This window comes from Homarus americanus, unplaced genomic scaffold, assembly GCF_018991925.1.
Source record: "Homarus americanus isolate GMGI-L3 unplaced genomic scaffold, GMGI_Hamer_2.0 scaffold41366, whole genome shotgun sequence".
NCBI classification, from domain to species: Eukaryota; Metazoa; Arthropoda; class Malacostraca; order Decapoda; family Nephropidae; genus Homarus; species Homarus americanus.
Window position 1 is genome coordinate 6317555 of NW_024723541.1, and position 15213 is coordinate 6332767.

Consider the following 15213-nt stretch of genomic DNA (forward strand, 5'->3'; position numbering starts at 1 on the left):
CATATAACACCAATGCATCATCACTACGTATAACCTGACCCATCGTCACTACATATAACACCATCCGTCATCACTACATATAACACCAGCCATCATCTTCACGCCTAGCACAGCCATTGTCACTACGCAAACATCAGCCATCTCCATTATCCTACGCCAAGCATCATCCATCATCACTACATAACACCACCATCATCACTACATGTAACACATCCCATCATCCACTTCATGCATCAGCCATCATCACTACATATAACGCAACCATCATCACTACATATAACACCACCCATCGTCACTACATAACACAACCATCTGTACCTACGCAAGCATCACAGCCATCATCACTACATATAACACCAACCATCATCACTCATATAACACAACCCATCGTCTCTGCATAAACATCAACCATCATCACTTCCAGCACCAGCCATCATTCCTACATATAACACCACCCATCATCACTATAACACAACCCATCGTCACTACATAAGCATCAACCATCATTACTACATATAACACATATCGTCTACGTAAACATCAGCCATCATCACTATATATAACACCAGCCATCATCACTACATAAACACAACCCATCGTCACTACGTAAACATCAACCATCATCACTACATAACACCATCCATCATCCTACATATATCACCCGCCATCGTCGCACGCCTTAACACAACCCATCTTTCAACCATCATCACCATATAACACAACCGTCATCACTACATATAACACAACCATCGTCAATACATATAACACCATCATCACTACATATAGCACCAACCATCGTCACTGCATATAGCACCACCATCGTCACTACATATAACACAGCTATCATCTTGCATATAACACAACCATCATCACTACATTAACACAACCCATCGTCACTACGTAAGCATCAACCATCATCACTGCATATAACACCAACCATCATCACTCCATATAACACAACCATTGTCACTATATAAACATCAACCATCATCCTACGCATGCACCACCATCATACATATAACCCCATCATACTTCATCGTCCTACGCAAACATCAACCATCATCACTACATATAACACAACATATCGTCACTACATAAATCGCCATCATCACTACATATAGCACCAACCATCATCACTACATAACCCCACCCATCGTCACTACATATAACATCAGCCATCATCACTACATATAACACCACCATCGTTACTACATATAACACAACCCATCATCACTACATATACACAACCCATCGTCACTAAATAACGCAAACCATCATCACTACATATAGCACAGCCATCGTCACTACATGTACATCAGCCATCATCACTACATATAACACAACCATCATCACTACATTAACGCAACCCACGCCAAGCATCAGCCATCATCACAACATATAATACCATCCATCATCACTACATATCAACACCAACCATACATCACTACATATATCATCACCATATAACACCAGCCATCACCATATAACACCACCATCATCTTTCTGTATAACACCATCCATCATCGTTATATATAAACGCAACCATCATCCGCCGTATAGCACCATCCATCATCACTGCATATTGCACCCATCCATCAGCACTGCATGTAACCTCAACCATCATCTTTACGCATAACGCAGCCGTCGTCGCCCCGCAAGCATCGGCCATCAGCACTGCATATAGCACCACCCATCATCACTGCATGCCAACGCACCGTCATCATCACTATGCCAACACACCCATCATCACCATATAACCACAGCCCCGCCGTCACTACTCAGGCATCAGCCATCATCACTGCATACTCAACACCACCCATCATCACCACATATCAACAGCCCATCGTCACCGCTTATCAGCCATCATCACTACGCCATAACACAACCATCGTCACTGCATAAACATAAACCATCATCTCACTAAATATAAGCATCCGTCATCACTACATTAACACAGCCCATCGTCCTTTCGCGTTTCATCAACCATCATCTTTACATATGTAACGCAACCAGCATCACTGCATATAACATCAAATCCATCATCACTACGCCATCAACACCAGCCATCGTCGCCTACGCCAAGCATCGGCAATCATCTCTGCATATAAGCACCAACCTTTATCACTACGCCTCCTTTTCACCCATCTCATCACGCTACATATAACACAACCCATCGTCTTTCACGCCAAGCATCAACCATCATCATATAACACCATCCATCATCACCTACATGTAACACCACCCATCATCACTACATATAACACCACCCATCATCACTACATATAACATCATCCATCATCACTACTTATAACACCATCCATCATCACTACATATAACACCATCCATCATCACTACATATAACACCATCCATCATCACTACATATAACACCATCCATCATCGCTACATATAACATCATCCATCATCACTACATATAACACCATCCATCATCACTCATATAACACCATCCATCATCACTAATATAACACCATCCATCATCATATATAACATCATCCATCATCACTACATATAACACCATCCATCATCACTACATATAACACCATCCATCATACTACATATAACACCTCCATCATCACTACATATAACACCATCCATCATCATTACATATAACACCATCCATCATCACTACATATAAGCCATCATCATCACTACATATAACACCATCCATCATCACTACATATAACACCATCCATCATCACTACATATAACACCATCCATCATCACCATATAACACTCGTCCATCATCACTACATATCAACACCGTCCATCATCACTAAGATCGGTAAAGTAGTTTCCAAGATTCTCGTGCGGACACACAAACAAACACACAGACATACTTTGTTTTATATATATATATATATATATATATATATATATATATATATATATATATATATATATATATATATATATATATATCTTAATAAATCACACGGGAAAAGAAACAACGGAGCACGCTTGATTTTCGTCTTTATTCAAGACATCTTCAGAGGCAATTGTGATCTACAAAAAAAAAAAAAAAATATATATTTTTATATATATATATATATATATATATATATATATATATATATATATATATATATATATATATATATATATATATATATATATATATATATAGTCAGCATGCTGCTCGCTTACCTCACCAAGCGAGTGGACCAGGGTTCGATACCCAGCAGTATTTGGGAACCTGGATGTTAATCTATTTGCGGATCATGTTCCGGGGTAATGGTTAGCCAGTGCAGTTGGCGAGTTGTCCGGTTTTCTCGGACTATTCCTTGACACTGGGTCATGCTCGTTAACTTAGGGTGTGGTAGTAGTTCTGGCGACAGCTTTTACGCCTTAAACAAATTAACGCCTAGCTGGCCCTTGGGCCGGCCATCCTCGTTACACGAGGGGAAACCATTATTACCAATAGTTTTGTTGGTGGTGGATGTGGCGGTGGTTGTGTTGGTGGTGGTTGTGTTGGTGATAATTGTGGTGGTGCATGTTATTGGTGGTTGTAGTGTGGGAGGTGGTGGTGGTTGTCTTTGTGGTGGTTGTGTTGGTGGATGTGGTGGTTGTATTGGTAGTGGTGGTCGATGTGATGGTGGTTGTGGAGATTGTGTCGGTGGTAGTTGTGGTGGTGGTTGTGTTGGTGGTGGTGGTGGTTGTGATGGTGGTGGTTGTGTTGGTGGTGGTTATGTTGGTGGTGAATGTGGTGGTGGTTGTGTTTGTTGTGGTGGATGTGGTGGTGGTTGTGTTTGGTGGTGGATGTTGTGGTGGTGGTGGTTGTGTTTGGTGGTGGATGTGGTGGTGGTGGTTGTGTTGGTGGATGTGGTGGTTGTGTTGGTGGTGGGTGTGGTGGTGGTGATGGGAGTGGTGTGTTGTGGTGGATGGTGGTGGATGGATGGTGGTGGTCGTTGGGTTGGTGGATGTGGTGGTGGTCGTTGGGTTGGTGGATGTGGTGGTGATGGTGATGGAAGTGGTTGTATTGGTGGTGGTGGTGATGGTTGGTGGTTGGTGGTGGTGGTGGTGGTTGTTGGTGGTGGTTATGGTGGTTGTAGTGGTGGATGGTGGCTGTGCTGGTGGCGGACGTGGTGGTGGTTGTAATGGTGGTTATAGTGGTGGATGTGGTGGTGGTTGTGTTGGTGGTGGTTTTGTTGGTGGATGTGGTGGTGGTGGATGTGGTGGTGGTTGTGTTGGTGGTAATGGTGGATGGTGGTGGTTGTTGTGGTGGCGGATGGGAGGTTTTTGTGTTGGTGGATATGGTGGTGGTTGTGTTGGTGGTGGATGTGGTGGTGGGTGATTGAGGTGGGGATGTGGTGATGATGGCGGCTATGTTGTTGGTGGAGGATGTGATGTTGGTGGATGTGATGATGGTGGATATGGTAGTGGTTGGGTTGGTGGTGGTGGCTGTGGTGGTGGTGGTGGTGGCTGTTATGGCGGTGGATATGGTTGTGGTGGTTGAATTGGTGGTGGTGGGTGTCGTGGTATGGTTTATGTGGTGATGGTATTTGTAGTGGATGTGGTGGTGGTGCTTGTGTTGGTGGTGGATGTGTTGGTAGTGGTTGTGTTATTAATGGTGGATGTGGTGGTGGTTGTGTTGGTGATAGTGGATGTGGTGGTGTTGTGTTGGATGTGGTGGTGGTGATGGTAGTGGTTGCGTTGGTGGTGGCGGATGTGGTGGTTGTATTGGTGGTTTAGGATGTGGTGGTGGATGTATTGGTGGTGGATGTGGTGATGGTGGTTGTATTGGTGGTTGTGGTTCTGTTGGTGATGGGGCATATGGTGGTTGTGTTACATAAGAAAAGAACATAAGAAAATAAGGAGTCTGCAATAGGCCGGTTGGCCTGTGCATGGCAGCTCTTGTCGAGAGTTACTACCACTCTCTATCATCTATGAATCTATCCAGCCTCCTTTTAAAACTTTCCAGCGTTCCAGGACTTACTACAAAGTTGCTAAGCATGTTCCACTCGTCCACCACCCTATTTGTGAAACAGTTCCTTCCTATCTCCCTCCTAAACCTAAACTTATCCAACTTAAATCCGTTGCTACGAGTCCTATCCTGCTCGGATATTATAAGAACTTTATCTATATCTCCTTTATTGATTCCTTTCACCCACTTAAATACTTCTATCATATCTCCCGAACTCTTCATCTTTCTAGGGAATGCAAGTTTAGTTTCTTTAACCTATCTTGATATGGAAGGTTTCTAAGTCCCTGAATCATTTACGTCATTCTTCGCTGCACCGACTCCAGTGAATTGATATCCATTCTATAATAAGGGCACCAGAACTGAACCGCATAATCGAGGTGGGGCCTAACTAGCGCAAGATATATTTGCAATAAGACCTCTGCACTTTTATTACTTCCATTTCCAGATATAAAACCTAGTACTCTGTTTGCCTTATTTCGAACATTAATGCACTGTTTTCTAGGCCGTAGGTCCGGGCTTACAAGTACCCCTAAGTCTCTTTCACAAGTCGACTTCTCTCGGTTGATGTTGTTAAGGCTGAATACATTGACAGTATTTGTTCTTCCAATATTAAGTACGCTGCACTTGCTGGTGTTGAATTTCATTTGCCATTTTTTCTGACCACTCCTGCAGTTTATTTAAATCCTCCTGTAGTGCATTTGCATCCTGCCCTGAATTAATCTGCCGCCCTATTTTGGTGTCATCCGCAAACTTGCTTATGTCACTGCTGATCCCAGTATCTAGATCGTATATGTAGATTATGAAAAAGAGTGGGCCCAGTACTGACCCCTGGGGAACCCCACTGGTTACACAGCCCCACTCAGATTTAACACCATCTACGCTGACCCTCTGTGTTCAATCGGTGAGCCATGATCTTATCAATTTAAGACTTTCCCCTCGATACCATGAGCCTTAACTTTTCTCAAAAGCTTCTGATGCGCTACTCTGTCAAACGCTTTGCTAAAGTCTAAGTAAATAACATCGTAATTTTCGTCATTATCTACTACCTCGAAGACTTTCCTAAAAAACGTCAGCAGATTTGTTAGACAAGATTTTCCCTTTGTAAAGCCATGTTGAGAGTCGTAGATTAACTTGCTTTTCTCTAAGTGCGATCGGATGCTATTTGCTATAATTGATTCAAGAAATTTCTTCAGTACTGACATCAAACTAATCGGCCGGTAATTTGACGCTGATGCTCTGTCTCTCTTTTTGAATATGGGTACTACATATGCCTGTTTCCACAAGTCTGGCACAACTGCCGTGTCTAATGATTTTGTAAATAAATTTACGAGGGGTCCGCTAATTCTGTTCATTACACTCTTTCAAAACTCAGGGAAAATTTCATCCGGCCATGGGGATTTTGTCTTATTTAATTTATTTATCTTCTTAAGAACATCCTCTTTTCTGATAGTGACATTCTTTATGTTCTCTTTTTCATTTCCCCTAAATATCAGTTCCACCCCTGGAATTTCCTCGTGAATTTCTTCTGTAAAGACTGATAAAAAGTAGCTGTTTAATGCTTTTCTTATTTCCTCACTGTCATCCATCACTTCCCTTCTCTCTGACTTTAAAGGCCCCACTTTGTCCTTGACCTTTGTCCTTTATACCTGGAAAAATCCTTTGGGATTCGCCTTGGATTCTCTTGCTATCCTGATTTCGTAGTCCCTCTTTGCCTTCCTTACATTTTTCTTAACATCCCTAGATAGTTCATTATACCTATTTCTGAGCTGCTCCTCCCTTCCCTTTAATTTCTCATAAATTCCTTTCTTTATTCCTATGTCATATTTAAGTTTTCTGGTCATCTACCTTGGCTCATTCTTATTTGACCTAATTTTTCTGTATGGTATATTTTGTTCTTGTGCTTTATGTAGTATACCAGTGAATATATTATAGTCATGATCAATCGTTGTGTCACCTGTGACCTCACCCGTTCCTACTGGGGACTAACCTGACTGTTCCCAGGCGACCTCACCTGGGTACCTTCTTAACCCCTGTTGGTGGCAGTTATGGTGATGGATGTGGTGGTGGTTGTATCGGCGGTAGTGGATGTGGTGGTGGTGAAGGGAGTGGATTGTGTTGGTGGATGTGGTGGTGATAGGAGTGGTTGAGTTGGTTATGGTGGATATGGTGGTGGTTGGGTTGGTGGCGGTGGATGTGGTGGTGGTGGTGGTGATGGGGTACCTGTGTTGGTGGTAGTGGGGGTGGATGTGGTGGTGATGGTGGCGGTTGTGTTGGTGGTGGCGGTGGATGTGGTGGTGATGGTGGCGGTTGTGTTGGTGGTGGCGGTGGATGTGGTGGTGGGTTGAGTTGCCGGTGGTGGATGTGGTAGTGGTTGTAGCTGTGGTTGTAGCTGTGTGTAGTGGTGGATGTGGTAGTGGGTGTGGTAGTGGTTGTTTTGGTGGTGGTGGTGGTTGAGTTGGTGGATGGTGGATGGTGGGTTGTGGTGGTTGTGTTGGCGGTGGATGTCGTGGTGGCTGTAGTGGTGGATGTAGTGGTGGTGGTTGTGGTGCTGATGGTGGTGGATGTGGTGGTGATTGTACTGGTGGTGGATGTGGTGGTGGTTGTGTTGGTGGTGGATGAGGTGGTGGTTGTGTTGGTGCTGGATGTGGTGATTGTTGTGTTGGTGGAGGTAGTGGATGTAGTAATGGTGGTTGTGGTGGTGTTTGTGTTGGTGATGGATGTGGTGGTGGTTGTGTTGGTGGTGGATGTGTATTGGTGAAGGTAGTGGATATGGTGGTGGTTGTGGTGGTGGAGGTGAAGGTGGTTTTGTTTGGTGGTGGATGTGGTGGTGGTGGTGGATGGTGCTGGCGGTGGATGTGGTGGTGGTTGTGTTGGTTGATGTGGAGGATGTGGTGGTGGTTGTGTTGGTGAATGTGGTGGTGGTTGTGTCGGTGGTGGTGGTTTGTTGGTGGATCTGGTGGTCGATGGTGGTGATGGTGGAGGATGTGATGGTGGTGGATGTGTGGTGGTTGGGTTGGTGGTGGTGGATGGTAGTGGATGTGGTTGTGGTGGTTGCATTGGTGGTGGTGGATGCGTTGGTGGTGGTTGTGTTGGTGGTGATGGTTGTTGTGGTGGATGTGGTGGTGGTGGTGTTGGTGGATGTGCTGGTGGTAGTGGTGGATGTGGTGGTGGTGGTGAATGGTGGTGGTGGTGGTTGTGTTGGTGATGGTGGTTGTGGAGTAGGATATGGTGGTGGTTGTGTTGGTGGTGGTGGTGTTGATGGTAGTGGTGATGGTGGCTGGTGTGGTGGTTGTTGGGTTGGTGGTGGATATAAAGATGGTGACGGCGGTGGTGGTGGTGGTGATGGTGGTTGTGTTGGTGGTGGTGGTTGTGTTGGCGGTGGTGGTGGCTGAGGTGGATGTGGTGGTGGTGGTTGTGTTGGTGGTGGTTGTGGCGGTGAATGTGGTTGTGGTGGTTATGGTGGTGGATGTAGTGGTGATTGTGTATGTGATGGTGGTTGTGTTGGTGATGGACGTGGTGATGGCGGTTGTGTTGGTGGTGGTGGTGATTGTGTTGGTGGTGGATGTGTTGGTTGTGGTTGTGTTGGTGTTGGTAGATGTGGTAGTTGTGTTGGTGAACGATGTCTTGGTGGATGTGGTTATGGTTGTGTTGGTGGATGTGATTGTGATGGTGGTGGTGGATGTGGTGGCGGTGGATGTGGTGGTGGTAGATGTGGTGGTGGTGGATGTGGTTGTGTTGGTGGTGGTTGTGGTTGTGTTGGATGTGGTGGTGGCGGTGGATGTGGTGGTGGATGCGGTGGTTGTAGAACGAGAATATAAATAATGAAAGAAATCATTAATAAGATTCATAATTGATCGAAGTATTCGCGCACACACACACACACACACACACACACACACACACACACACACACACACACACACAAACCTCTGTTATTAGAGTGAAAAAATCTTGACCCTTTTCTCCCCCGTAAAACTAATTTCAACTTGGTCTCGAGAAATTAAGGCAATCAAGAACACACCTGATGCTTCTACCTACAGGACACGGCTCTAGAACACGGCTTTTGGGGACGGCTTTAGGGCACGGATCTAGAACACGGCTTTGGGGCACGGCTCTAGGGCACGGATCTCGGACACGGCTCTCGGAGACGGCTCTCGGACACGGTTCTATGAAACGGCTTTAGGACACGGCTCTAGGAAACGGTTGTAGGACACGGCTCTCGGACACGACTTTATGACACGGTTTTAGAACACGGCTCTAGGACACGGCTGTAGCACGCGGCTTTAGGACGCGGCTCTAGAACACTGCTCTAGGCCACGGCTTTAAGACACGGCTCTAGGACAGAGCTCCCGACACGGGTCTAGGACACGACAGACACGTAAAACACGGCTGTAGGACACGGCTCTTGGACACGACAGACACGTAGAGCACAGCTCTTGGACACGACCGACACGTAGGGTACGGCTCCAGGATACGGCTCTAGTACACGGCTCTCGGATACGGCTCTAGGACACAACTCTTGGAAGCGGCTCTTGGAAACGACGGGCACGTAGGGTACGGCTCTAGGACACAACTCTTGGACCCGGCTCTTGGAAGCGACGGACACGTGGGGTACGGCTCTAGAACACGGCTCTTGGAAACGACGAACACGTAAGGCACAGCTCTTGGACACGGCTCTAGGACACGACGGACACGTAAGGCACGGCTCTTGGACACGTCAGACACGTAGTTCACGGTTCTTGGACAAGACGGTCACGTAGGGCACGGCTCTAGGGCACGGTTCTAGGCCGCGGTTCTTGGACACGGCTCTTGAACGCAACGGACAAGTAGAGCACGGGTTTCGGACATGACGTACACATAGGGCACGATTCTTGGACACGACAGACACGTATGTCACGGCTCTAGGGCACGGCTCTTGGACACGACAAACACGTAGGGCGCAGGTCTAGGACATGGCTCTTGGACATGGCTCTAAGACACATAGGACAATTATTCATCAAAAACATTAATTATCATACAAACTAACGACTATTCAACCAAAGCAACAACTATTCAACCAAAGCAACAACTATTCAACCAAAGCAACAACTATTCAACCAAAGCAACAACTATTCAACCAAAGCAACAACTATTCAACCAAAGCAAAACTATTCAACCAAAGCAACAACTATTCAACCAAAGCAACAACTATTCAACCAAAGCAACAACTATTCAACCAAAGCAATAACCATTCAACCAAAGCAACAACTATTCAACCAAAGCAACAACTATTCAACCAAAGCAACAACTATTCAACCAAAGCAACAACTATTCAACAAAAGCAACAACTATTCAACCAAAGCAATCACTATTCAACCAAAGTTATAACTATTCAATCAAAGCAACAACTATTCAACCAAAGCAACAACTATTCAACCAAAGCAACAACTATTCAACAAAAGCAACAACTATTCAACAAAAGCAACAACTATTCAACCACAGCAACAACTATTCAACCAAAGCAACAACTATTCAACAAAAGCAACAACTATTCAACCAAAGCAACAACTATTCAACAAAAACAACAACTATTCAACCAAAACTACAACTTTCCAACAAAAACTATAACTTTCCAACAAAAACTACAACTTTCCAACCAAAACTACAACTTTCTAACAAAAACTACAACTTTCCACCAAAACTACAACTTTCCAACAAAAACTACAACTTTCTAACAAAAACTACAACTTTCCACCAAAACTACAACTTTCCAACAAAAACTACAACTTTCCAACAAAAGGTACAACTTTCCAACAAAAACTACAACTTTCCAATAAAAATTACAACTTTCCAACAAAAACTACAACTTTCCAACAAAAACTACAACTTTCCAACAAAAACTACAATTTTCCAATAAAAACTACAATTCTCCAACAAAAACTACAACTTTCCAATAAAAACTACAAGCTTCCAACAAAAAAACTATCCAACAAAAACAACAACCACTACTACCATAACATCTCCGCTAAGGGTACAAATTAACAATCAAGTAAAACCAAGGAGAGAGAGAGAGAGAGAGAAAGAGAGAGAGAGAGAGAGAGAGAGAGAGAGAGAGAGAGAGAGAGAGAGAGAGGACATGGTTTTGGAGATACAGGTCACGTGTCTGTCTGTATCTCGGGGGACACGGGCTGGATATAACCCGCGTCCCTCGGGCAAGTTGGTGGAGTTGCCGAAAGTTATGCAGAATTGTTGACCAAAATTAGCGACGCCTTTTGGGGTTTGTTTCTGTAAAGTGGAGGCGAGAGAGAGAGAGAGAGAGAGAGAGTGAGAGAGAGAGAGAGAGAGAGAGGGAGAGAGAGAGAGAGAGAGAGAGAGTGAGAGAGAGAGAGAGAGGGAGGGAGAGAGAGAGGGAGACCTGTTTACCGAGCACTGTTTGGAGCTCTGAAGTAAATAATACAAGTTTGGTACAAAGTAACTGTCAAGGAAACTGATTGACAAGTTTTCCTCCGTTTAGAAAGTCAGCAAAACTTTTGCTCTCTTGATATTGAGGAAGTGTGTGTGTGTGTGTGATAGTTAATGGAAAGGAACCTGGTTTTGAAATATTATTGTAACGTCTGGGTTCGGCTGAGTTCTAGTTAAGTATCACCTCCGACTAGAATTATTTACTGATATCAAGTAAATTTCCCATAACTGATCGACGTAAAAAATTTTAATGAGGGTTAAAAAAAATCCTTGCAAAAGTGACTCTTATTTTACCCACCTCCAGTTCTCAACACTCGCTCAGCTCTGACAATACGTAAATTTATTAGTCGTCTCTCGTATCTGGGCATCACTGGTAAAATAATTTGTTTTTCACTTTACTGGCGATACTAAGAGGTATTACAGGGGCAGTGACTAGTGTGTGTGTAAATCTGGATATTTCGTGTTATATTCGGAGTCAGTCGTGCAGGGCGTCCAGGGCAGCCATGTTATGGCCAAGTGAGGCGTTTCTGGCTACAAGTCTACACTGTTAACCCCTGGACTACGATGACTTAACCCCTGGACTACGATGACTTAACCCCTTGACTACGAAAACTTCACCCCTTGACTACGAAAACTTAACCCCTTGACTACGAAGACCCAACTCCTTGACTACGATGACGTACTCTAAGCCTCTGCATACAATTATAAAACATCATTATACTCGAGGGGATATGGACAAGGAGTTGAAAGTACAGAATGTCTCAAAAAATGTATACTGCTCATATCTTCGTGGCGAGCGCTTGGATGTTGTAAGGTAGCCTGTAAACATTCTTTTGAGACACCCTATTGGTCTAATCTTCACCAATACAAAACCAGAGTTGACCAATGAGATCAAAGAGGGGGTGGTCACAAACGTAATATTGTCGTTCATTCGTTACATTACCACACAGTTTACAGCAGCACCAGTTAACGTCGTAGTCAGTAGGTAATATATCAGGCCTCACCCACACCTATCACAGCATGAGGGAGGGATGAGTGACCTTCCTTGTCTGGTGATCAGTTGTCAGGGTTCTCACACTGAAAAGGTTGACACTCACTCCGCTTGAAGACCTAGCACATTCAGCTCACAGTATCCCCAACACAGACCATCACCCCCAACACAGACCATCACCCCCAACACAGACCATCACCCCCAACACAGACCATCACCCCCAACACAGACAATCACCCCAACACAGACCATCACCCCAACACAGACCATCACCCCAACACAGACCATCACCCCCATCACCCCCAACACAGACCATCACCCCCCAACACAGACCATCACCCCCAACACAGTATAATGAGACAGAACACATAAGAAGAAGATTACATAAGATTACATATAAGTAGGAAGTATAGAGAGTAGGAATGTAAAGATAGGAAGGTTGAGTAGCGTGGCCGGCTGTTATTTCCTCAGCGTCAATACGCTTATCTTATCTCGTATGTCAATACACATATATTACTTCTTAAAGGGCTAACTTGTTAAACACCTCTTCGACACAACTATTTATCAATTCACTTAATGACATGGACACATCGATATCACTATTATATCGGGGTATTAACACGTTAGGTCTAACGTTACTCGACACTGACTCTCGGATACAACATGAATGAATACACTTCCCACAGTAGGTAATTCACCCTAGGGATAGTTCTGACAAGACTCACGTGTACCCTGACGTAGGCCCAGTGGGTGCTTGGCTGGGCTGCCGTATGCGATGCTCTCCTTAGCTGGTGACGTCGTGAAGTCTCCCCCCCCCGACCTGGGGGGGAGGGGACGAGCGTGACTCTGTGCGAGTGACCAGAATGACCTCTCAATGACCAACCTCTCTGAATGATAGTCGTGTGAGAATCACGGTGAGAATCGGAATCAGAATGATCGTGGACGGGACTGTAGGGCCTTTATATGGGGTCGGCCCAGCCGGCTTTTGACCTCTAACCAATTAACACTAAACTGGTTAGATCCGGATAGCTGTGCCCAGGTGAGGTCATGTCGCAGGACAATAGTGCTTTGTAATTATTACCGCCCGGGTGGGTCTTGGCCAGGTGTGGTTTCCTTAACACGGTTATGTCGTTGGGTTACGCAAGTACTGTACTTAGGCCGGGGTCAGGTCTTGACCTGCGGTGTGTCAACCTGTGGTGTTAGGGTACCACGCGGTCTGTACTGTACTTGCTGTTATATGTGATGTAATTCAGGGCTGTAAGCTTTGGTCTGACACTCAATCATTACACCTCCCGCCAAGACCAAAGCTTTCATCACAGAGAACTGATGACACATATAGACAGCAACATCACGTGTAGTATCTAAGATAGTTCCTGGGGCGATAACATAGTCTCACATTTACAAACAACAATCTCATAGGTGTGTGTTTTTCTACTGGCGCTAGTTTGATCTGACAAAGCTCACTATACCTCCCGCCAAGATCAAAGCTTCTATGCCAGGAGAAAAAGGAAACATAGCAAGTGAACATGGAATGACAAAATCCTTCATGTCTAGCATTGTATCTGAGACAAACTTGCAAATCAAAACAACAACAGGTGTTACATTTCCTTATCAGCCCATGTCAAAATAATAATTCATCTCAGTCAGTAATATGGCTACAACATCGTGTTTCATAGTGCAAAACATTGATCAAATGAACTCATAGAAAAAAGTGAGAGTAAAAAAAACCATTCTTTGTAGTAAACATCAACAAAAAACAGAGAAAATACTTCAAAATACACAAAAAGTGTTCTTACTTCACATATTAGGGTATTACACATCGACAACAACATCAGTACATTAGTTGGGTCCGGCATAGCTCACTTCTTCCATCCAGCTGGTATCTGAAAAATAGGGAATGCCGGCAGCTCAACAACTGTAGTCGGTTGGTCCTTCATCGTCGATGTAAAGGCCTGGGACTTTGGGATAGAAATCCCTTACCAGACCAATCAGGTTCTTAATAAAGGAAAGTCAAGGACCATGGTTTTCTGAGGAATAGTAAACAACCGTTTGAGATTGACATCTCTTTACTATAAAAAATATAACACAAAACTCTGACATCACTCAACAAACAACAAATAATTATGGGAGTCAAACAATTAATGCAGTCAATAGTTATTGGAGTTAAACAATTAAGGAAAGCAAACAATTAAAGGAATCAAACAATTAATGAGAATCAGCAATTAATGGATTCAAACAATTAAATGGAGTCAACAATTGATGGAATCGAACAATAAAGGGGAGTCAGCAATTAATGGAATCAAACAACCATAGAATCAAACAATGAATAGATATTTCCTACGGCAGTGGCCCTGGGGGAAGGTTCTGGAACACGGTGATCCACACTCAGGGTAGGGAAGCGTCCATTCAACTCCACACTCGAGCGACAGTGGCTGATTGTCTTGAAATGGCAGGAGAACACCGGGGCACAGACGGAATGAGATGAATTGACGGTCGTGGTATGTGGTAGTGGTAGATGACCAGAGAATTGACAGTCGATAGGTGAAGGTCTGGGGGCACAGCCCACGAGTCCCGGACCTATGATGAGATCACAGCCAGAATTTGACGAACAGCGGGTTAGCTAGTGACTGTATGGCGGCTGGGGTGAATCTGCCGGTGACCCAGATAGTCGCTGCCGTTCTCACCTCTGTCCAACCGCCCCAAGTGTCGTCCTCACCAGCAAACGAGAGAGTTAGCAGCGGTAACGAGCAGGAAGATCGTTTCCGCCCTTACAGTCGACTTTCTTCCAATGTCAGCATAGCACATCTTCTGTCTTCTTTCTTCACATAGCACGTCTTCTGT